General features: G+C 38.3%; 1 long non-coding RNA gene across 1 annotated transcript; it reads right to left on the bottom strand.

Annotated features, from left to right (window-relative positions):
• Window positions 1-20,139: 20,139 nt before the first annotated feature.
• On the bottom strand, window positions 20,140-22,700 carry LOC132623979 (uncharacterized). The gene is made up of 4 exons (XR_009576495.1): window positions 22,490-22,700; window positions 21,651-21,722; window positions 20,668-20,779; window positions 20,140-20,526 (listed from the first exon to the last, which is right to left on the bottom strand). It is a non-coding gene; the product is annotated as an uncharacterized LOC132623979 (long non-coding RNA).
• Between the last annotated feature and the right edge of the window lie 743 nt (window positions 22,701-23,443).

The raw sequence follows: 23,443 nt of genomic DNA on the forward strand, positions 1-23,443 counted from the left end.
TCCTTCTTCCTTGAGATATCAACTTGGACACTAATTTTCCATTAATGAAATTTGCAACAACGTGCTTTTAACTGTAGCAGCAATATGTATTCCATATATGTATATCAACGTATTTACTATATTGGCAGCAACTACTTATTTAAATTGATCCCATTGAAGCAGCAAGATACGAAGAACAACGTAGAGGTTATGCCCACGTCGATTACGTGACTCAACACGAATTGTTTTTTGAGATTTTAGCAAATCGGAGATTTCTTCGAAGTAAAATAAGATGGAAGAAGAGTAGTTCTTGGCATATAAGGTAAAAACATCTCCTCTCCTAGGTATATTTAAATTCATCCAGGTCATAATTAAATTGTGAGATGAGAACTACGGAATTAATGGCGGAAATCGGATAAGTTGTTGTAGTTATCGTGTGGGCTATTTGGTGATTGTTATGAGTTGTTTTGTGGGCTTGAATATTGATACGCTCAAATTACACCTTTTATTAGCGTAAAGCGAACGATGTCAAATATATTAACCCAACAAGGTTGGGGTCGAATCCCACAGGGAATATGGTGTGAAAAGATTACTAAATTGGTAGAATGCTTAAGTTAGGTCTAATGTCTTAATCCGATGATTTTTGTAAAAGTTGATTGTTTATGACTAATTTCTAACTAATTAATTTGGATTGTAATTTATGGTAAAAGAAACCAAGGTTGTGTCCCCTTTAGATAAAGTATATGATCATGAATATTGATCTTGATATACTTCTAATGGATCGTTTGTATGGATGCACTTAACCTATATGTCAATCTTTACTATTTCCCAATAAATAAAGATTATATCTTTCTATGATTTTCCCAAATCTAAGAAAGTTGATATGAAGAATGGTTAATTATGCTAAGTAAATTCTTCTTATTCATAAGTGAATTTATTAAACAAAGTTTAAAGCTTTGGGTTCTTGTTATTTATTATTACCAAACCCTAATTATTTTCCCAAACAAATCAAGGTTTATGGCTTTAATCAATGTTTGCAACCATTAATTATGAATGAAGAATGAAAAATAAATAAACCGTAACAGTCCATTATGCGTATATCAATCACAAATCCCAATCACAAAACACCCATCTTTGGGTTCACAACCTTAGTAAGGGTGTTTAGCTACTCATGACAAAGAACAAGAAACAAGAAATTGAAGAATTCATAGTTGCTTACTTTTGATGAAAAGAGAAATTGATAATACTTGAATTGATGTTTTCAATCTCCAAAACCAAGAGAGTATTTAATGTTCTAAGCCAAAAGTCAAAATATATTAACTGATAATAAATAATCCCTACATTGGACTATTTATAGGTTTCAAAAACGTAAAAGTACAAAATTCGCACTTGAGTCCCAGGCGGAATTTATACGGTCCGTATAACATTACACGGACCGTATAAAAATTATACGACCTTCAGTCTTCATGTCTGCAGAGAAAAACACGAATTGATATTACACGGTTCGTATAAACTTATATGGCTCGTATAACTTGCTCGTGAAATTCCTTCTTCCAACACAACTTTCTGTCTCATCTTGAATCTTTCAACACATCCAACAATACGGCCCGTATAATATTATACGGTCCGTATAAGTGCTCGTATCTCAGCATCTTCCAACTTTGACATTATGTTGCCTTGTTCTCTTTTATACGACCACAGACACGGTCCGTATAATATAGTACGAACCGTGAAAGTCATCAGTGCAATTTTCTGCAACTTTCAGTTCTTGAACCCGGACTTTATGATTTACCTGAAACACAACAAAAACACATCAAAACAACACATACTTGCCTAAAAGCAAGTAAATTTCTCGTAAAAAGGTATCGAATGTGCCACAATTTCCCGACACCTCAACACCCCCAACTCAAAGTCTTTGCTTGTCCTCAAGCAAGCAGTACAACACAACACAGACTCAACTACCACCTAGATATCACAGAGTAATAATGTCTACAATGGTTTTGAGTTTGAACTACATGCATGCATGTTTTACTATCAAGGACCACCTCACTTTCACTCTTAGAATAAGATGCACAACTCAAGGATGCTACGACTCACTATGAAGCTTCGATTTATGACATTATATTATCGAACATATCATGATGCACACAAACGTCACTTTAGGCGGTCACTTTATTTTGCACCAATTTTCATCCTTCTGCCCTCACATAGACCAGAACGTTCCAAACACACTTATATACAATGAACAAGGGACAACAGACTAAAAAGAAGAGAAAACACTTACACTCACAAAGAATTTCAGATCTACACATGCAAATACCATAGGCTTGCCCTTATTTTCTATGCTTTCAACCTTGGTTTGTTCAGTTGTGATCATGTTAGGACTTGTTTCGGCTTGTAATGTAGGCTTGGGGATGGATAGGATCCTTTTTGGTTATTAGGGACTCACCCTCCTTGACACTACAAATTTTTCCTTTATTCACCTTCTTCTTTTCTCCCTTTATTTTTGTTTCAATCTTCGACCTCGATGTGGCTTATTTCTAATCTAACTTAAACTTATTTTTGCGTGACAATTTTCTGATTTTTTTTTCTTTTGTTCTTTTTTTTTTTTTTGAAAAAAAGAGATATGTATAGCCACCACATCAAGTCTTAACTAACACATCATACACCAACCCCAAAATAGATTCTCGACTTCCACTCCACACTTATCTCACCCCCAACTTAGGATTTTAGCCTCTTTTATCTCGTAGTATCAAGGAGGGAACAGGTGCGAAGCTGGAATACTTTCACAAAGGGTACGGGCTTATTAACGGATAGCCAAGAAAAAGGGTCAAAGGCTTAAAGAGGGAAAACGAGTGATATTTACATCATATGGTCAGACTTATTTAGGCAAAGTGACTATTCATACAAAGAAAGCCTAAGATCATCTCACAACCAAACCAACTGTCGGATTCAAACATGACTAACTGGGCAAGTTTTAGATTACACATGTATAGACCGAACAAAACTAATAACTCACTCACACAATGGCATAAGGACGATTATTCATACATTTGTGACCTCCTAAGCAATTCGTCACACACAATACCCTAGTACTTGTAATGTCATACAAAGAATCAATCACGTCAATCTGAAGCTATTTCTAAGTATGCATTTTTCAAATTTTTCAAGGGGTCCACAATTTTCAACAAAATCACACAACATGCCATAATTTTCAGAAAACTACCAAATAAGTCAAAACTACTCTATTCTATCTAAGCGACAGCATACACATGCCAGTTTTAACAAAATAAAACCCCTCAGGAAAAGAACTCTGGCAAAGAAAAGCCGAGGCGGTTCCTAGACACATATTTACACTATTAACATGATCAAGTAGCCCCACCTCAAACTGAAAATCATCCAGTGCATCAACTGTACGTACAAATGGTTAAGGGATACCTGAGTGCCCTAGGCGCTATGCTCATCGGCTCGGGACTGTGCTGCCTTAGACGTAGCAACATCAGAGGTCCCCTCTTAGGGCTGGCTGCCCGGCACACCCATGGGGTCTGGGTAGTTCTCATGCAGAGAATTTAGTGCAGCAGCCTGCACCATCTTCTCCTCCATTCGGCGCAACCTCTTGTTCCTCTCCCTCGGATCCTCAACTACGGCATCTAGTGGACGTTTCCCCCGAGCCTTCTCTAACTCCTCTTCTTCCTCCTCAGAGTCGAGCAGGTACTGAATAGGGACATAAATATCCACGCTAGTATGTGGTGCCAGAACAGGTTCCTTTAGTCGCTCTTGCGCCTTCAGCGCTTCAAACTCAGTTTTCAACTTTGCCAATTCCGTACTAAGTGATGCGGAGCTACCCCCTAGTGTTGACTGCTCCAAAGTAGCCAATCTCGTCTCAAACCCGTCTAATCGTGCTTGGAAGACCTAGTGAGACTGTTCATATTCCTCCTGAATCTCTCTTTTGGCCATGTTGATTTGCTTGTTTATCTGGGGCTTAAGCTGGGCCAGGATCACCTCGATTTGTTTTTCAGCCTTTAAAGTTTTGAAGCCTATTTCTCAGTAACTTACTCTCGAGAATGTCAATAAAGCAACCCCAGATTGCGCTGCAGGTGGTGGAACAGATACAGGAGTGGCACCCGTAGAGGTAGCTGGCGCAGCCACGGGTGGTGGTGATGGACTAGCAGTAGCAGCAGCAATAGCAACCGTGAAAGTAATAGGGTCAGCGGCATGGGCCTGAGCTGTAGCATCATTACTACTAGCTTCAGGAATAGCAGGATCAGTAGTAGTAGCATCTCACATGGCCCCAAACTCTGACTCGTGCTGAGTCTCTATATCTCTAGTGGGTGGTGCCACAAGTATCTCTGCCGTATACTTTTTCTTACCCTTTCGCCAATCCCCAAACCGAATGGCTTTGGTGCAGTGGTCCCAATCTGGAATGCCAACAACCTGGGCTCGTCTGCATAACTCTATGATAAGACACAGGAATACCAATGAGGTCATAGGCTGGGGTGCTCTCTGTCAAATCTCATCAGCTATCAGGCACCCCATGTTTACTGGATACCAACTCATCATTGAGGCAAGAGCTACTGCCTGGGCAACCGTGATTGTGTTGTCATTCTGAGTCACTAATAATCTGTATCTTATCATGTGCCACCAGAATCAGGCCTCCCTATTGAGTGTATTCTTAACTATCATCGGCTTTGGACTTTTCGCCCATTCTACCTTTGGATGGGCAAGTACTGTAGCTACCCATCTAATAACTGTCTTCTGATTTCAGCGATCTAACTTGTCTAAGTACTCTTTCTCATCCTCTGGCGCCCGAAAATCATCCTCGAAATAAATTTTATGGATAGCCTCGGCGGAGATGTCAACTTTTACATTCCGTACTTTGATTTCATCAAGTATTGGGAGTTGAGGATTCGTCTGGATGGGCTTCTTCATGTTCAACAACTCAGCCCCGTAGTTGGCATAAAATTCTCACACAATGACCAGGTAATACTCTCTAGCAGGCTCAGCGAACACCCCTAGCCTATAGAATCGGAGGGTCTCGGCAGTGTTGGGAAAAACCTTAAGACCCTCGAACACAAGTCGCCTCTCTTCCCATATGCATCTCTTCAGCTCCCCTCCACGCTTGGTGAGAGAAATACTATCCTCCACGCGCATCCCTTCGGACACAATATTTTTGAACCATGCCTGCAAAAGAACATTTGTTAGTAACGGGTCTTAGAAATGAAAGTCAAGAAAACAGAAAAATCTTTTTGGATTTTTCTTCTTCGTTTTTGGGTCGTATAAGTCTTTTACGAACCGTATAATATTATATGGTCCGTATAAGTCAGGATTGTTGGAGACAGAAACTGCAGAAGCCCTAATGCGATATACGGACCGTATAATATTATACGGTCCGTATAACATCAGCTACTTATGAATTCCAATATAGTGCTTCTGCTATCCCGACAATCCTATACGACCTTTCAGTAACAGGAGATCATCACACACACATACATTATTTCAATGGTTTCAATTCACCCAATCGGGTTACTTATACTTCACCCAATTGTCACATTTTCAAAGTTCATTAGGATTCAATTTTTAGCAATTTTGGCGGGCATATCAATATTGGAATCCGAAATTCAAATTTGTCAACCGAAATGCCCTCCAACCCATTAGGGTGTTGATTTCTCAACCCCATGAAGTCAAAATAGCCTATTATACTCATCCCTATTTAGAAAAATCATGAACCATGGAAATTTTAACTAAAACCCTAGGTAAATCAACACCCAACAATTAAATTACACCCATATGAGCAAAATTAAAGAGTGAGGCATCAACATACCTATGTATTGATGATATTGAGAAGTATCCTTGAGGAAAAATTAGTGAAAACAAAGAAACAAACTAGTGAATTTTGAACAGAGAGTTTTCGGGTATGGTGAAGAATTGCAATGGGTTTTGGTGATGAACTTGGATGTATTTATGGAAATTTAAGGTGGATTAGTCGTGGGTTGAAGATGTATGGTCGTGGGTTTTTTGATGCAGGAGAGTGGGAGTTAATGGAGGAAGTGGGTTGAAGAGAAAAAGGCGGGCCTCGTTTATTTGTATTAAAACCCTCTGTTCATGACCCTTTTTTTTCTTTTTTTTTACACAAGTTATACGGGTCGTATAAGATTATACGGTCGGTGTAACTTCAACTTTTTCTACTAACCCCTGTGTTACACCTCGAAAAAATTTCATGTCGTCATATGATAGATAGACTAACGCAGGGCGGAACGAATACAATGTTTCTATAAGTAAGTGTTATATCCCGTATTTTATACATTCGGATATTTCAAGGTGGTCGTGGTAGGTTAAGGGAAAGACTATGTTCCAAAATTATTTTAATATACAAGTTGTTTATTAATATGGAAATATTGAGAAAGGTTAAGGGTAAAGAGGGAAATTCACAAAATGGCTCATGGTAATATTGTGAAAGGCTAGGGGCAAAATGAGAATTTCACAAGAAGTCTTGAAAATTCTTGAAGAAGCCAAGTTGGCCGTGAGGCATATAAGTATATGTCCACATTTTTATTTAATAAGGCTAATTATAAATATATATATATATATATATATATATATATATATATATATATATATATATATATATATATATGGACCAAGCTTGTTACATAAGCCAAGTGGTCATATTTGCTATTTTAAGAAAGTTCAAGAAAAATGGAGAAGGGGACATGTGTCCACCTTGTATTGGTAGAAGATATATATATATATATATATATATATATATATATATATATATATATATATATATACATATAATTGATGACAAAATAAGGGGAAACTCATCATTTTGACTCTAGAATCTTGGAGGAAAAAAGAAAAGAAGAAGGAGAAAGGAAATATAGGAGGTTCGGCCATGGCTTAAAAAATTGAGGCCATGGATATTGATCAAGAAAAATTATTTCTTCTAGCTTTCCTACTAATTTGAAGGTCCTCTTTAACATGAGAAAATTGTTGGAGCAAGAAAACCATTCATTCTTGCAAGTTCATGACCCTAGCCAAGTAAGAAGACAAGTGGAAAAAGGTATGTATTCAATCTTCTTTTCATATGTTATGGATGCTTTGTATATGTTGTAGAGTGAGGAATGAATGAAATTCATGAAATATGTAAGTATAGGGGTGTGGCCGAATGGAGGTGGTGGTGTAGAAGTGATGAATTAATTTTATTTAGTAGTTTGATTGTTGTGTTGTGGATTCCATGATGTAAAATGAAGGTTTGGTGGCTTGAAATGAATTTGAAATTGTTTGTGCATTATTGAAGAAGTTAGTGTGACATTAGTGTGGTTTCTTATATTTGTAAGAATTAATTTGTTAATGTATGGGTTGTTGACATAATTCATGAATTTGGAAGTGAGACATGTGTTGGAAGATTGTAAGTTGGGTTGTTGTGGTTGAATTTGAAAGAAGGAAATAGGTTGTTATTGTTCTTGTTGAATTTGGAAGGCTTCGGGTGAAGTATTGTGTTGATTGAGTCGTTTTGAATGCTATGTGAATTGAATTGAATATAAATGAAATGTCGTTGAATTGTACGACAAAGGTTGTTAATGTTAGAATGCGTCTTGAGTTGATTGTTTATGTTGTTGGCACGATTGTTGGTGTTGTTGATAGTTTGGCCGAGTTGAATTCTCAGATTGTTGATTGATGATTTGGGCCGAGTTAGATTCTCGGGGATGGTGTATTTACAGGGGAGATGCTGCCGAAATTTTGGCAAATCATAAGTGAATTTATTTGAAAGAGTAAGACAAGTATATGTCGATGAATCTAACGATTGTGTCAATCTTCTTGAACGTAGGCTAGCGATAACGAGCTTGGACAATTAAGCGTAGCTAATAGGACGTGGAACTGGTATGTTAAGGCTCGTCCCTTTCTTTCAAGGCATGATTCCGATGCTATGATTTCATAATTGCTTCCATAATTTCCTTGTTTTCAAAAGTTAGATGTTTATGATTCTAAGGCATGATTCTCTTCCCGATAACTCGTAAATGTTTTTCCAAAGTGTCCGTATTCTACCAAAACAGAGGTTTATGATTTTGTAAGATCTTATGACAATAACGATGGATATGTTTCACAATGACAATGATGATATCAAGGATGAGCATATTTCTATGATGACTATGATAAGAATGATTTTCCAAAAATGGCTTCTGAAACGTTCGTAGAAGGTTCTGTACTTCAAACGCTCATAACTTTCTTATACTAAATCGGATTGACCCGAAACTTGTTTCTGAGCTTTCAGGTGTCGATTTATGTATGTACCCATCGAGTCTTAAAAATTTGTTCCATGTGCATATGCATATGAAGCGACGCCTTATGAGACTTATGATCTTATTCCATGTTCTCTTAACGCTGTCATTCGTTGCTAGTCTCATCTTATAATAATTGTTCCTTCAAGGTGAGACAAAGTTATGATGATTATTCCATAATGAAATCGGAGGTTACCGACCTTACGTCACTCCGATGGAGTTATAGCTTTTGATTGGGCTCTTATGCATGCTTAAGTTGTGATGATTACACCGCGCCTATACGGCCGGGCAGCACCGCTAAGGCGGGCGGCTTATGGATGATTACACCGCGCCTATACGGCCAGGCAGCACCGCTAAGGCGGGCGGCTTATGGATAATAACACCGTGTCTATATGGCACGGGAAGCACCACTAGTGGGCGGGGTGAGATGATTACCCCGGACGCGGGAGGCCTGGACGCGGGAGGCCCGGACGCGGGCTAATGATGATATTTGACTCAGACAGCTTATGTATGCATGAAAGTGAAAGTGAGCATGCATGATTTCGCCTTAAGAGGCAAGCAGTTACAGCCATACCTTTTCTTTTATCTTCCATATTTCCTTATTATATTGTTGTTCATGTTCTGTCCATATTATCATGTTATCATTTATGCCTTACATACTCAGTACATTGCTCGTACTAATGTCCCTTCTTGTGGACGCTGCGTTTCATGCCACGCAGGTACACCCAGATGAGTAGAAGATGTTTCAGCGGAGTTGGCAAGCTCCATTTGCTCTGGAGTGTTGCCGGGTCAGAGTGCTATGTTATGATGTCTTGTTCGAAGTTAGAGACTTTGCAGACAGAGTCGTGGGTATAGAGTGTGGGTATTGTAAGCGGCTCCACCAGCCGAAGTGTTACTATGTTTCATGTTACGAGTTTCATGTGATGATAGATCTTATTTGAATTGAGTACAATGAAAGGAAGCTTTACTATGTATTTCATTTCTGTGCGATTTAAGAAGTCCAAGAGATTATGTATGTAATACGAGTCAGCGGGTTCGCTCGGCTCCGAATATGGGGTCGGGTGCCCATCACACCCTAGTAAGATCGGGGTGTGACAGTAAGAAAGGTTATTTAACAATTCTAACTAAGTTTTCAAAGACGTTGGAAGTAAGAGGAGAAAGTTCCTTAAGAAAGGTAAAGCATATGTTGTGTTTTGGAAAAGTTCCATAAAGTACAAAGATAATGTTCATTTAACGATGTCTTAGAGAAGAGTTATAACACCCTTTAGATTGTTAATGAAGTGTCAAACAAGTGTTAAGAAGGTTCTATAAGGATTGGATATCAAACGAACGACAGAAAATTTCAGAGAGGTGGGGTTATACTGTTACACCTCGAAAAAATTCCCGTTGGTATGCAAGTAAATGAACTAATGATGTGTGCGAGGAGTGCGAGTGACATGGTTTTCCCTTATATATTCTCTATGACCTTCTTACATTCCGGAAATTAGGAGTCTATGATCATTAAGAGCCCCATATGAGGTAAAGATAAGAGATATGTTATAAGTATAATAATGATGATGATTAGCTTAAGTCTAAAGATTCTAAAGCTCGTGATGTGGCATTTCTATGAAGCTAACGATCCTAATTGTGGTTCTTTGACATTGTTCATTGTCTTAAACTCACTTTATTATGTTAGTTCCTTTAAGGTGAGGCAGAACGCTTATGAATACTCCATAATGGAATCGGGGGTCCACGACCTTACATCACCCCGATAGAGTATAGTCTGTCTTTGAGTTTTTATGCATGATTCATGAAAAGTATATGATAATGATATTACACCGCACCTATATGGCCGGGCAGACACCGCTAAGGCGGGCAACATATACACCATGTCTAGATGGCATGGGCAGACACCACTAGTGGGCGGCATGAGATGGTTTCCCCAGACGTGGGAGGCCTGGACGTGGGCTAATGATGATCACACCGTACCTATATGGTCGGGCAACTTATTTATATGTATAAATGAGATGATGATGTTTATGATGTAAGCTAGCATGCATTGTTCCATCTTAAGTGATCTTCAGTTACAGGTTGTTTCCTCACTTGATGACCTCTATTTCTTGATATGCTATTATTGTTCATGCCTTACATACTCAGTACAATGTTCGTACTGATGTCCTTTTCTTTGGATGCTGTGTTCATACCCACAAGTAGACAGGGAGACGGTGCAGGTCCGTAGGAGCTTATCGGCGGATCTACAAGAGCACTCCATTATTCTGGATGTGCTATTTTGAGGTATTCTTTTGTGTACATATTTGGGCACGACGGGGTCCTGTCCCGTCCATATGTCTAGTACTCTAGTCGAGGCTCGTAGATATGTATGTGTGGGTAGTATGGTCTCATGAATCCATAATTTTATATGTGTATATCATTTTTGTAGCCATGAGAGCTCACTCACACACACACACACACACACACATATATAGAGGCATATGTTGCCCTTAAGATCATGTATGTTAAAGTTGGGTATGATGACTAGCAGGATGAATGGTGCTCGGTAGTTTGAGCACATCTTAATTACACAATCAATTATACAGCCCGCATAGATTTATACGATCCGTGAAAATGATCGTGTATGAAGGATGTCTTCAAATAGTGTTCTGTCTATGTTCCTTACCTTTTACGACTAGATTATACGACCTGTATAATATTATACAGACCGTATAAGTCCAGTTTCCTCCAGTCTTCAGTGATTTTTTTTTTTGCACTTTTCATCCTGCACCAAAACAAACATTACCCTACACACGCCCTATCTAAGTTACAAAAATTTCAAAAGCAACAAAAATTACACATGGGTTGCCTCCTTAGAAGTGCTTGATTTTATGTTGTAGCACAACGGTGTTGCCATTTTACTCCTAGTCAAGATTCTCCGGGTCAACATTCGTTCCAAGGTGCTTCAATCGGTATCGGTCAACTCTCCATCAACCATTCCATGATAGTGCTTCACCCTCTGCCCGTTTACCTTAAATGTCCGAGTTCCATCTCCGGACTTCAGTTCAATCGCCCTATGGGGTGAAATACTTACCACCTCAAACGGACCCGACAACCTTGATTTTAGCTTGCCCGGTAGCAGTTTCAACCGAGAGTTAAACAGCAAGACGGGATCACCCTTGTAGAATTCTCGCTTGAGCATTTTCTTATCATGATACTGCTTCATCCTTTCTTTATATAGTACTGCACTTTCATATGCCTGGTACCGGAATTCATCCATCTCATTAAGTTGAAACAACCTAAGTTTGGTCGCCTCTTCCCAATCCATGTTCAATTTCTTCAAGGCCCACATAGCTTTATGTTCAAGTTCAACTGGCAGCTGACAAGGTTTGCCAAAAACTAGCTTGAAGGGTGTCCCAATCAGAGTCTTAAAAGCAGTCTGGTAAGCCCATAGAGCATATGTCACACCCCGTACTTTCAGAGAAGCACTTAGTAAATTTGAACATAAGTATGTCGAGCTATGGCTAAGTAAAATAACTTTGGAATATAAGGAGCAAGCATTATTAAGTATATTTAATGAGTGAAGGATGTATATAAGGTATACCAGAAGGTTTTATAAGGAAATGAGTGGAAGAAACGTAGTATGACTTTGAAGAAAGGATGGTAAAGTTTCGTGTGGAGATTTTGGTCCAACTTCAGAGAAGAATATCTCTTAGCATATGAAGTGTTTTAAGGTGTTTCAAAATCCTAAAATGAATTTTTTCGAGTCTAGTTTGCAACACAACAAATCGCTCGTCGATAGGACATCGGAGTAGAGAATTATGGACGTTACAAGTTCGGCTGACAAAGCAGAAACGCTGCTACAGTAACCGGGCTGCTACAGTGCTGCTACAGTGACCCTGACCCGAATTTGACCCACTATTTAAGGACCAAATCTGATCCTAAACCTCATTTTTCAGCCAAGAATTCTCCAAATATTTCCCAAATCTTCTAGAAAATTCTCCCAACTTCTGTCCACTAGATTTTAATGCGAATTAAGTATAATCTCCGGATTTAAGTTTAGACAACGCGTAGTTGCGATTATACTATTGTATTGCGGTGAATATTGGTTGGAATTCAAGGCAAATATTGGAGATATCACGGTACTAGCGGGAATAAGTTATGAATCTCTCCCTATTGATATGGATATAAGTTTATTTACGGAAGTAGAGTTGTAGAATAATCGTATAGTAGATTTGTTGGTGGAAAAATTGGACAAATGTTGTGTGGGATATTTTATGGAATATGTTGGTATTGATAATATTGTGGTTGATTTTGGTATTGTTGTTATTGTTGTTGGTTGCTGGATTATGATTTCGGGTTAGGCATATAAACAGGGGAGATGCTGCCCAAATTTCGGCAGATTCTAAAGGGAGTTTAATTAAAGGCTTAAGACAAGTGTATGATGGTGAGCCGAATAATAGTATGAACGATTTTATATGTAGATTACAAGTCAGGAGATAAGTTGGAAGGTCAAGGAGCAAGATTCCAGGTATGTTAAGGCTAAACCTTTCTTTCTTAAGGCATGATTCCTTTGTTGTGAACCTATGTATGACATCTTCAATAAATTCATTTCTAAAGGTACCAAAGCTTATAGTTCCCGTTGTTCTTGTGATATCCTTGAGCTTGTTTCATAGTTATTGATGTTGATCATATCTTATGACTTTGTTCCTTCATGGTGAGACGCGTTCATGATGACGGTTCTATAAAAATAATCCAATGAGTTTAGGAACACGTTCTTAAGGAATGTTTTATAGGACATGAATAGAGTGCTAGTAGAGGATCCCTAATGAGGTATTTAGTGTTCGAAGAGAGGTTTATGTTGTATCTTAGGATTTAGTTATAGTCTAGTCAAGCTGGAAGAAGTACTAATGGCCTGAGTTGTGCTTATAAGTCTTATGTGATTATGTAGACCCTCCGGGTTAAGTGATGACCACGGGAAGTGCATAGAGATTACTTGTAGAAGTTTAGTTATGATGTTGATTATAATTACCACTGGTCTACGACCAGTTGGGAAGATGTATATATTTACCACTGGACTGCAGCCAGTCGGGCAGTTACCACCGTGCTACGGCCGGTCGGGCAGTTACCGCTGATCAGTCGGGCAGTTGCGCTCTACCGTCGGGCGATAATCGGATGGGCAGTTATTACCATCGGACTGCTGCCGGTCGGGCAGTTACCACTAATCAGTTGGGCAGTTAGTATAGGATAATTTGTAAGATAAAGGCACAGTACTGTACATAGATATGGTTAAGCATGCGGAACATGTATCATATATGGATCGGGTTACACGCCGCAACACATGTTCAGATAACGTTTGATGATAAGGCAACTAGGACTATGGTAGGGTATACAGACCTAGTAAAGATCGCAAAAAGATGAAGAGGTATGTATACATATTCTAGATTTCCATTGGTAGCTCAGAAATGCCAGGTTGATTCTTGTTCTTCTCATCTTTAGTATATGGCTATTTTATTGCACTTTCCGCCTTGCATACTCAGTACATTGCTCGTACTGACGTCCCTTTTGCTGGGGGCGCTGCGTTTCATACTTGCAGGTCTTGAGATACAGCTTGACGGATCTTTCAGTAAGGATACCAACTCAGCAGGCAGAGTCGTGGCGCTCCACTTGCTTCGGAGTTGCCCTGTGAGTCAGCATGGCTGCATATGCATTTGCATGGTTATGGCAGGGCCCTGTTCTGGCCACTTTATGTCGTGTACTTCTGTAGAGGCTCGTAGACAGATATGCACAGTTAGATATCTTATAATTAACTCGACTTGTACTATGTTGTGTCATTATTATGGATAGCCTTACCGGCACATGCACTCGAGATTAGTTTGAAGACATAAGTATGTTATCTTTTGGGCTTGTGCCCCTATAGCTTTTAGTACCTTGGTCTTATGTTGCCTTTCGAGATACAGAAAACATGAGTTACAGTTGGTTCACTCGGTTCCCGTAGGGTGCCGAGTGCCAGTCACACCTTACCAAGGTTGGGGTGTGACAGCATCATCAAGCTTGCGAGCTCAATCAATTTTGTTTGCATTCACCATTTTATCTAGAATACTCTTGATCTCCCAATTGGAGACTTCAACTTTCCCACTTGTCTGAGGATGATAAGGCATTGCCACCCTATGTTTGACACCATACTTGTCCATCAATCCCACGAAGGCTCTATTGTAAAAGTGAGAACCACCATCACTGATTATATCCCTCGGAGTACCAAATCGAGTAAATATGTTTTTCTTTAGGAACCCCATGACATTCTTGGCCTCATTGATAGGTAAAGCCACCGCTTCTACCCATTTCGACACATAGTCCACAACAACCAAGATGTACTTCATGCCTCCAGAGCTCACAAAGGGTCCCATGAAATCAATCCCCCAGATATCGAACACCTCCACTTCTATCACAAAGTTGATAGGCATCTTTTGCCTTCTGCCTATACTCCCTTGCCTCTGACACTGATAACAAGACCGCAGTAATAGATTTGCATCATGAAAGATAGTTGGCCAGTAGGAACCGAATTCAAGAACTTTAGCAGTAGTCCGGTTACCACTACGATGACCCCCACTGGAGAGTCATGGCATGTCTTTAGAATGTCCATCACTTCACTTTCGGGAACACAACGCCGAATGATGTTATCAGTGCATGTTCTGAACAAGTAGGGCTCGTCCCAATAGTATTGACGAGAATCCAGCAAGAACTTCTTCTTTTGGTATGCCTTGTTCTCCTCTGGAATTATGCCTGTCCCCAAATAGTTGGAAATGTCTGTATACCATGGTGCCACTTTCACTGACACAGCCAACACCCTCTCATCTGGAAATGCATCATCGATATCTAGCTTATCCGAAGGTCTCCCGGCTTCTTCAAGCCTAGAGAGATGGTCAGCAACCTGATTCTTAGTTAACTTGCGGTCTTTCACCTCGAAATCAAACTCTTGCAATAACAACACCTATCAGATCAATTTCAGCTCAGCTTCCTTCTTCACCATCAGGTATTTCAATACGGCATGATCAGTGTATACCACAATTTTGGACCCCAACAGATAGGCCCGAAACTTCTCAAAAGCAAAAACTATCGCGAGCAGCTCTTTCTCCGTCACTGTGTAATTCATCTGAGCAACATTCAATGTTCTACTTGCTAAGCACAGCACTGATAGAAAAGCCATTTGCATCACACATCAAATCAAATGGTAGAGACTAGTCAGGAGAAACAATAATAGGGGTTGTGGTCAATCGCTCCTTCAATCCCTCGAATGCCTTTCAGTACTTCTTGTCAAATTCAAACTTAGCCTCTTTTTCAAGAAGCTTACACATCAGGTTAGCAATTTTTGAGAAATCCTTGATGAAACGCCTATAGAAATCGGCATGTCCCAAAAAGCTCCGGACACCCTTAACTGAGATAGGCGGAGGAAGCTTTGAAATCACATCAATCTTTGCTTGATCGACCTCAATCCCCTTTTTTGAGATTTTATGCCCAAGGACGATCCCTTCCTTCACCATGAAATGGCACTTCTCCCAATTCAGCACCAGATTTATCTCCTCATAGCATTTAAGAACTTGACCCAGATGGTCAAGACAGTCATCAAAAGAATCACCAACAACTGAGAAGTCAACCATAAATACCTCGAGAAAGTCTTCCACCATATCAGAAAATATCGACATCCTACACCACTGAAAGGTAGCTGGTGCATTGCAGCGACCGAAGGGCATCCTGCTGAAAGTGAATGTCCCATAAGGACAAGTAAAAGTTGTCTTCTCTTGATCCTCAAGGGTGATCTTGGTCTGATTGTAGCTTGAATACCCGTCAAGGAAGCAATAATAAGGTCGCCCCGCTAGCCGATCAAGCATTTGTTCAATAAAAGGCATAGGGAAGTGATCCTTGCACGTGGCAGTGTTAAGCTTGTGATAGTCTATGCAAACTCTCCATCCTATTACAGTCCTTATCGGAATCAGCTCATTCTTTACGTTGGGCACCACTGTTATGCCGCCCTTTTTTGGAACACATTGGACTGGGCTCACCTATTTACTATCAGTAATCGGGTAAACTACTCCAACATCTAACCAGTTGATGATTTCTTTCTTGACGACTTCTTGCATGTTCTCATTCAGTCTCCTTTAATGTTCCACACTCGGCTTGCTATCTTCCTCCAACTGGAATTTATGCTCACAGATCTCAGAAGGAATTCCCTAAATGTCTGCTATGGTCCAACCAATAGCACGCCTATATTCACACAATACCTCTACAAGCCTCTCGATCTGGTTCTCAGTCAGTAATGCTGAAATAATCACTGGAAATATATTATTTAGACCAAGGAACTCGTACTTCAAATGTGATGGGAGCTGCTTAAGCTCAAGCTTCGGCGGTTCAATGATCGAAGGCTTTGCTGGAGGAGTTGTTCTATTTTCTAGATCAAGATTTAGTTTCTGTGGGTGGTAGGAATATGAACCCAACCAAACAAGTGAATTAATCATCTCCACATAACCTTTTATGTCTTCAGCATCAACGTTTACAAGAATACCAGCCAGAGCTTCTCCCAAACTTTCTTCTTCTATCTTGAACTCCATCGCTTCATCAACAACATCAAAAGAATCAATCACTGAAATGCTCTCGTAAGCGCTTGGTAACTTCATCCCCTTACTTTCCTGAAAAGTAACTTCCTCATCATTGACTAATAATTTGATTTCATTCTTCTTCGAATCAATTAGAGCTCTTCCTGTAGCAAGGAAAGGTCTCCCCAGAATAATGGGAATGTCCTGATCAACAACACAGTCAAAAATCACAAAATTAGTGGGCAACACAAATTTACCAACCCGCACAAGGACATCTTCAACCATGCCAACAGGCTTCTTAATAGATCTATTAGCCATCTGTAACCTCATAGTAGTTGGCCTTGGCATCCCCAAACCTGATTGCTTGTAGATAGCAAGTGGCATCAAATTTATACTCGCCCCATTGTTGACACCTAATTTTCACCTCTTAAGACGCGCATTTTAATTTTCAAAATTTTCGAGTCAAAGACGGAGCAAGGATGCACCCTCAAAAAAATTAAAATTTCAAAATCCCGATAAAATTGCAGAAAAATTGACATTATTCCGTACAAAATTAACAATGGCAAGAAAATTACGAGTTATTTTCTTTCATAAATATAATTCAGGAGGAAATACACATCCCTCTCCGCTTAACATAAAAATATTATTAATTAAGACGACATATGAGTTACGGCTCATTTCGACCGCATTTTTTCACATTTTTAAATATTTCCCGGAACTATATCAATATTAGGCTTATTTTGAAGCTAATATTTTAAATTTACGGGTTTTAAATTTTAATTATCCTAAAAAACTATTTTTATTTAATTATATGTGTATTTACAATAGTTAGTCTTTATTTAATTTAAAAGGGGGGAGGGGGTTAATTTAAATGTTTTAAGAAATCTTTTTTTTTTTTTTGGGGGGGGGGGGGGGGGGTTATTAAAAAAGGGGAGGGAAAGTTTAATAAAATAAACTTTACCCCCCCCCCCCCCCCCACGTTTTATTTGTCTCACCCGCCTCTCTCTCTCTCTCTCTTCGTGGAGGCGATTTTAGGGTTAGGGTTCTGCTGCCTTTGGTGCGTTTCATGGCAATTTTCCGATCATTTTAACCCAAATTTAGAGGGCTTTCATGTCCTTTCACGTGTTCCTATTACCAGGTTTAATTTCGTTTGATTTTAGCTATTTATATTGTTCCGAGCCATGTTCGTATGGATGTTTCTTAGGTTTTCCACGCGCATTGGTTGCCATGGGCAGGACCTCGATTCCTTAACCATCTTGTGCACCACACGCGCTTATGTGGGAAATCTAGGGTAATTTCCACAAAATTTCATAGGATTAGGTACTGGTTTTGGGGATTTTATCCCCTTGGTACATTGCTGGTACAATTGCACCATTGGAATTGTACCCTAAGTCGATTTTGCTGGCAAATGTACTATTCCATGCATTTATCTGATTTTTGTGGATTTTTATTTGATTTAGGGTACGAGTTTGTTATATATTGACTGGTCCTATCTGTTTTATTTTGAAATGCTGACAAGGTACATTTTGGGGAATTTTTCGGGGAAAAATGGGAGGACAGGTGTCCTTGTTTTCATCCTAGGGGTTCTTAGATAATAAGGGCTATAAATAGTAAGTGAAAAAATGGGAGGAGGGGGATTTTTTTGGGGATATCCCTAAAAATTTGAATATACTTCATCTATACAGTTGATGAATATATAAGAGAATATAGAGAAAAAAAAAGAAAAATAAAAAAAGAGAGAAAAGAAAGAATAAGTAATCTAAGGATAGAAAAGGTTTTCATTGCTTCAAGTGTGATTCAATCTTCTTTTGATCTTTGGGTTGCCTCACGAAAAGGTAATACTCCATTTTAGTTCATTTTATTCCTATATCTAGCTTATCCTATGTATTAATTTGTGAATGATTGTTTAAAAGTTTTTTTTAGTCATTGTTTTATGAGTCTGTTTAGCACATATATATGTTGATGTTGCTCATGTTAATATGAAGGTTGTTTGTTTTGTGAATGGTTGGTTAAAAGTTGTTCTTAAGGTTACTGTTTTATGGATCTAGTTGGTATATATATGTTTGATGTTTTTCATGTTATTATAAAGGTTGTTTGCTGTGTCATTATGCTTATCATGTTATTGTGTTATAATATTAGCATAATGAAGCTTTTTTTAAGAAGATTTTGACCATTAGTCACTAGGTTTTAAGAATAAAGAATTAAAGGTAGGTGTTGGTTTTTGATCTTGCTTTATTATCTCAAGTGTAAAAGACGTTTAGGAGCATTAACTAATGAGACTAAGGTTCAAATAGGTTGAAATAAGGTAGAGATGTCAATCTCAAACCATAGTTGTTATTTTACTGCTTATTTCAGAGTCTGAAGTATTTTCCTATTTTTCCTGTGTTTTTGTTAGTTTCCTGTAGATGCTGTGTTCACCTTAGCTTCATATTGATTATTTTTGGACCATTTTTAGTTGTCAATCTTATGTATACATTGGTCTTAAGTGAAAAGATGAATATGTGATGCCTATGGTTTATGTTCTTCACTAAGGTTGTTTTAAAGGACATAAATGGCCCCTGTTTCTTTGTTAACTATCAGTAGATTAGACTTAGCCTAAATGATGCCCTAAAATGGTCTAAAATAATTCATATGATAAGAATAGGTTTTAAAATGAACCTAAGTCTTGATTTTCTTCTAAAAATAGAGTCCACTTATGTATACTTTCTTTCAAAGACTGCCTGTGTGTTAACTTCAAAATGACCCTCTAAAGATAGTTTGAAGAATAATATAAAAATTTTGGAATACTAGGCTTATCTTTTGTTTTATGAATATTTAGATTTAACAGGACCTATACTCTGTTTGCTTGGGGTATCTAAACTTAGAATTACCCTTTGAGAACTTATGGGTGGTCTGCAAACATACAAATCTGAACATACTAGATACTCTGACTCTTTGAGATAGGATTTCATATAAAAAATTACCCTTTTTCTCCAAACTCCCTTGAAATTTGTTTCTGAAGGATCTCTCTTAAAAGGTTTGCTTATATGAATTCTTAGTACTGCCATGGAAATAATGAACTTAGCCGATTTTGAAAATATTTAAAATGAATCTGGTTTTTCTGTCTTGACTTTGTGACCTGTAAAACCATAGGAGGAATATTTTGTGTGTTTGTATGACTTCTTATTTGCTTTGACTAGTGTCTTGTGTCACGACCCAGCCCCGTGAGCCGCAACTGGTGCCCTATTTGGACACCCAAACTGACTTACGTACCAGATCGACATATCAAAGATTTATTCAGACTTAACATACGTTATTTCAAACAGATACTAAGAACAAATGTTATCTTAAGCGGATGCCCGTACAGAAATATCATATCAAATCCGGTAGGCTGGCGGAATACACATCGCCCAGATATACAAACATATACAAAAATGTGGGCCGTTTTGGCCATAACAGCAACCGGGACCGCTTAAGGCACAGATCATAAACAGAAACGAACAAACATGACCCATGACCCACATATATGACTACGGGCCTCTACAAAACATAACAGAAACATATGACAGGACAGGGCCTCGCCGTACCCCAGATAGTCATACATATATACAGAGACATATACAATGAAAGGTCTTTACCAAAAGTATGGGCTCTGAGTCAAAGGAGCACTCCAATGTAGCAAAATGTATCCTACACTGGCGGGTCACCAGAACAAACGTCTGTACCTGCGGGCATGAAACGCAGCCCCCGAAGAAAGGGGGTCAGTACGAAATATGTACTAAGTATGTAAAGCATGAAGTACGGTAATCCAAATCAAAACTGAAATAGGGAGTATGGAAAGCGGTTACAGAATCAGTATATCAAACCTGTTTTAAAAACATAAATAATGCAAATAAAATCATGCATAAGGCTCAGGAACGTGGTCGCCACTCCGACACTGGCGCCACAGCACATCATACTCCAGAAGGTTTCAAATCTCTGTACAATCCCCGAACATATCATATCATCATATCATATCAAAACATCAGAACATATCATATGCCATATCACATCATAACGCCGTATATATATAAGCGGTACCCGGCCCTATGGCGAGGTCTCGGGAACCGCAACACATCATACTGCCGAATATACATAGTGCGCACAATCACCAAAATCGGCCCGGGACCCGGCGAACGATATCATAGTAGTAGGCACGAGCAGAGTAGTGCGGAAACTATATGCATATACATAAATAAATTTCGAAACTCGATGAACAAATATATTTACGGCATCCGAAGGCTCAGAAATCAGTTTCGGATCAATCGGAGTTAGTATACGAAAGTTACAAACTTTTGAAGTACAGAACTTTCTAAAAGCATTTCAGAAGCTCTTTGCGGGAATTCAAGTGACATTCATATTAGGGGAACTTTCAACCATTGCTATGGAGCAAATCAAATGGAGCCTTTAAGATCATATGTACGTATCAAAATATATGTATCCAAAACTTTAGCCATATCAAATATTTTTCCGGACATCATTATGGATCACATATTCATACTAGGAAACTTGGGGATAACATTATGGATCAAATCAAATGGGGACTTTAAGACCATATTTTCATATCGAAATATTCGTCAAAGGCTTTAGTCTTCTCGTTTTTCTTTCGAACAACATTCGGAACATAACAAATAGAATCTTTGAACAACATAAAATATGTATCCAATCATATGGAATAGCTTATGGAGGTCAAAGATGTTAGCCATCCTGATGGCTCTAAGAATAGGATTTTCTTTAGGAGCATACTTATACGTTATTTGTTCATTCCAAAAAGGTCATGCCAAAATAAAGAAAGGTAGGTTTTACATACCTCAATCGCTCGCTAACAAATCCCGATCACTCGCTAGACAAATCCCGCCTCAAGTCTCGGGTTCCCCAAGATCTACAATAGTGTTATTAATTACCAAACATTAGCTACAAGTACTTAGAATTCCAAATTCTAGCTAGTACTTGTCTACAGAAATTTCGGCAGCATCTCCCCTGTAAATTCAACATCACTGAGAATTAAACTCGGCCAAATTCATCAACAACCATACCAACAATACCAACAACCATACCAATAACATCAATAATCAATTCAAAACACATTCTAACATTAGTAACCTTCCTTTAAACATAATTCATCAATATTCAATTCAACTACGAATTTTCAAGCCGATATCGACACTTACATATTCACTACCAATTCAAGACCATTCAAGTGCAATTCAAAAGAATTTCATACCATTCTACAAAATATACAAAAACCCCACCAAAAACTATAATTCACCCGAAACCTCCAACCCTTGACACAACATTCACAACACAATTATTCACCTTCAAATTTCATCAACAACAACCACAATTTGCACCTTAAAAATTCCATTTTCATAATTACATAAATCTACAATAACATCACAAAATTTCCTACAACAACTTAACAACCAATTTTCATGCCAACTTGAACTAGTATTCTTCCATTTACATCACAAGGCCACCACAACACAATTAACATAATAAATAAAATTTTGTTCATCCCTCTCCATCCAAAACAATATTCGGCCACACACACCCATACCCATAACACACAATTTTCATACTTTACATTCATTTCCATATACTACAACATATAAATAAAATTCTTCCAAGATAAAAGAGTAGAATCTTTACCTTTTTTCCAATTTTTCCGCTTGCTAAAAAAAGTACTTTCTTGCCTCAAAATTTATATCCCGTTGAAGAGGGTCTTGAGCTTAGTAGTAATTCAAAAAGAGATGAATTTTTGAACCAAAGGTTTGAGCTCCAAGATTTTTTTTCTTTCTTTCTTTGAGTTGGTCGAATGGCCCTCTATTTGGTGCTCTCAATTTCTCTCTCTCTCTCTTGAAAGTTCTTGAAGGTTGAATGAGGAAATAATAACAATAATAAGTCCCCACTTATATGTCTTGGATAAAATTTAGATGGGCCTTGGGCCACTCACCCCCATGGCCGGCCACTATTGGGCCATCTCTTTTTTTTTTTTTTCCAAGCCCATTTAGTTGGGTTAATATTTTGTAATCCCCGAAAACTAATTTCCAAAATTCCCCATTTTTCCCTTGACCTTTCCCCATATTTCCACGTCAACATTTTTCATAAACAACACATATTTTAAATAAAGATCAAATTATGGCCTTATTTCTTACAAGTCAAAATTATTTCGAATTTTCCGAACATGCGAAAATGCAGGATATAACATCTTGTTTCATCACTCCTGGATATGACAAAGTAGATGAAGATAAAAAATGATTTTTCTTGAATCTATTTTAGTGAGGTTTTGAGACTGTCCAGATTAAGGATTTATTATAAAAAAGTAATAAGAACTTGAGCACTGGTTGTGTGCATTTGTTAATCATGTTTTTGAAACTTTTAAGGGCAGATAATAAGAAGTAAAAAACTCGGTTTCCTATTTCAAGATTGAACAAGATGGATTGGGGAACAGCTCACGGGGGATACTGTCTTTGAATCTTTGATACTTCTGTGTACTCCATTTATTTGTAGTTCTCTATGAAAGTTTTTTTAGCTTATATTAACATAGTGCCACATTTTCTAGGATTTTTTTTGCATAACATGGATCACATAGAGACTAAGGGT

The sequence above is a fragment of the Lycium barbarum genome, chromosome 12 (assembly GCF_019175385.1).
Source record: "Lycium barbarum isolate Lr01 chromosome 12, ASM1917538v2, whole genome shotgun sequence".
In the NCBI taxonomy this organism is placed as follows: domain Eukaryota; kingdom Viridiplantae; phylum Streptophyta; class Magnoliopsida; order Solanales; family Solanaceae; genus Lycium; species Lycium barbarum.